The following is a 2,872-nucleotide window of genomic DNA, read 5'->3' on the forward strand; positions in this document are numbered from 1 at the left end:
GCAGTGTTCAGCGGCCTGCTCCATTGCGCAAGTGTTTAACCTAACCCAAGGTTAGCGTATTGCGTCCTGAATTTATAGAGGCTTGCCAGCCTAAGTAAGAGACAAACAAATAATCCAACAACCTCTCCTTGGTGGTAGTAGAGAGTGTGTTGGTGTCCTGAAGTTTTATAGACAAACAAATAATCCAACAACCTCTCCTTGGTAGTAGAAGAGTGTATTGGTGTCCTAAAGTTTTAGCGAGGCTTGCCAGCCTGAGTAAGACAAAGAAATAATCCAGACAGCCACTACTACCTAACCTAACCGCTGGAGGTTTCGTCACGCCCCCCGATGGCGAAATCCTCCGCTACAGTGTCTGTTTAACCTAACCTTAGTACAGAGTCTATTGGTGTCCACAATTTTATAGAGGCTAAGTCAATAAGAGACAGAAAGAAATAATCCAAGCAGCCAACCTTGGTGTAAAGTCTATTGGCGGCCTAAATTTTATAGAGATATACAGGCAGCCACCAACACTACTTTCGCCGGAGGTTTCGTCACGCTCCCCGATGGCGAAATCCTCCATTACAGCAAAAGTGTCTGTTTAACCTAACCTTAGTACAAAGTCTATTGGTGTCCTCAATTTTATAGAGGTTAGCCACCCGAAGTCAATAAGAGACAAAGAAATAATCCAAGCAGCCACCACTATCTAGCCTGACCGTGGTAAATTCTAACGGGGGACCTTAACTTTTATAGAATAATAATAATACAGGCAACTAACCAACCACTACCGCCGCCTAACTCTAACCACTATTTTTCTGCCGGAGGTTTCCTGTCATTCCCCTCGATGGCGAAATCCATTACAGCAAAAGGTTCCGTTTAACCTAACCTAGTACAAAAGTCTATTATTGGTGTCCTCAATTTTATAGGAGGCGGTACACCCGAAGTCACGAAGAGACAAAGAAATAATCCAAGCAGCCTAAACTGTTTAGCCTTGACCCGTAAAGTCTAACGGGGACCTTAAATTTTATAGAATAATAATAATACAGGCAACCAACCAACCACTACCGGGCCGCCTAACCTAACCACTACTTTCGCCGGAGGTTTCGTCACGCTCCCCGATGGCGAAATCCTCCATTACAGCAAAAGTGTCTGTTTAACCTAACCTTAGTACAAGGTCTATTGGTGTCCTCAATTTTATAGAGGTTAGCCACCCGAAGTCAATAAGAGACAAAGAAATAATCCAAGCAGCCTAAACTGTTTAGCCTGACCGTGGTAAAGTCTAACGGGGACCTTAAATTTTATATAATAATAATAATAATACAGGCAACTACCTAACCACTACCGGGCCGCCTAACCTAACCACTACTTTCGCCGGAGGTTTCGTCACGCTCCCCGATGGCGAAATCCTCCATTACAGCAAAAGTGTCTGTTTAACCTAACCTTAGTACAAAGTCTATTGGTGTCCTCAATTTTATAGAGGTTAGCCACCCGAAGTCAATAAGAGACAATGAAATAATCCAAGCAGCCTAAACTGTTTAGCCTGACCGTGGTAAAGTTCGGGGACCTTAAATTTTATATAATAATAATAATACAGGCAACTAACCAACCACTACCGGGCCGCCTAACCTAACTAATTTTGAGCTGCCGGAGGTTTGTCACTTCCCCGATGGCGAAATCCTCCATTACAGCAAAAGTGTCTGTTTAACCTAACCTTAGTATACAAAGTCTATTGGTGTCCTCAATTTTATATAGAGGTTAGCCAAATTCGAAGTCAATAAGAGACAAAGAAATAATCCACAGCCACCACTATCTAGCCTAAACTGTTTAGCCTGGACGCACGAGAGTTTTTTAATAAATCTGGTGTGATATGGAACCACACACAACCCCCCTTAACCTGGGATAATGCAATCAAATGGATAATTGCTAACTATTCTCAGAGATAATGCAATCAAATGGTTAGTTGTTGTTGTGGGGCTGCGCCCCGGACCCCTGTGTTAGATACTGTATTTGGTCATGATGAATTGTTTATTAGACTCACAGTCTCTTCCTTCTGTATTAAGGGGAGTTTGCTTTAACTTAGGTATGCTAGCCTAAGTAAAAAATAGACACGGAGCTAAGAAGACCTGATTTCTTTTTGCTGCATGTTTGAGTCTGCAACTTTGTTGTGATAAGACACTCAATCCTAGTGATTGTACTTACTCAACATAGTGACGGTGTAATTACCATCACAGATTGTACGGAAAATTCCAACTTTGGAAAAAACAAATATTTGGCCTACCCAAATTTTGACTACTACCCGTGCGTCTACGTCCTGGATTGGCCAATCAGTGGTGCCCCACGGTGGCGTGATACATGCACGTTTACTGCGGTGCTCTGATTGGCTGACCGAACGTGGCGTGGTAGGTAGGCTGTTTCTACTCTCTAAGTCCTCTTCTTTCCTTTTTTCATCCCCCTCATGCACTCCGTTCTTTGAACGGGAGGCCGGACTTCGCGATACGGTCGATCCGGCAAGGAACCTGTGATATAGGGCACCCTTGGCTGGGGGTCACCGGTAGGTGGCAATCTTAGATATTAATATAGTCACAGGTAACCTGGGTGCAGTATTTCCACGCCCGTCCAAGAGGGGTTCACTGTTTCCCAGGCAGAGCCCTGTGTTATAGGTAGGATTAGATAAATCAAGAAGATGACAACTAGTATTAGAATAAAACATAGAGATAATGGACACTCTATTGGAAGGGGAAAAGTGGCAGAAATCACTTACAACAAACTGCAAGTCCCACTAACTAGAATATTCAGCACCAATGAAGGTTTTAAAGTAATCTGTAAAGATGACTTTGATTCAGATAAAATCCTTTCAAAAGAAGCAAGAGATATATTTTACAATGAAGGCCTTATT

The sequence above is a fragment of the Homarus americanus genome, unplaced genomic scaffold, assembly GCF_018991925.1.
Source record: "Homarus americanus isolate GMGI-L3 unplaced genomic scaffold, GMGI_Hamer_2.0 scaffold3150, whole genome shotgun sequence".
NCBI classification, from domain to species: domain Eukaryota; kingdom Metazoa; phylum Arthropoda; class Malacostraca; order Decapoda; family Nephropidae; genus Homarus; species Homarus americanus.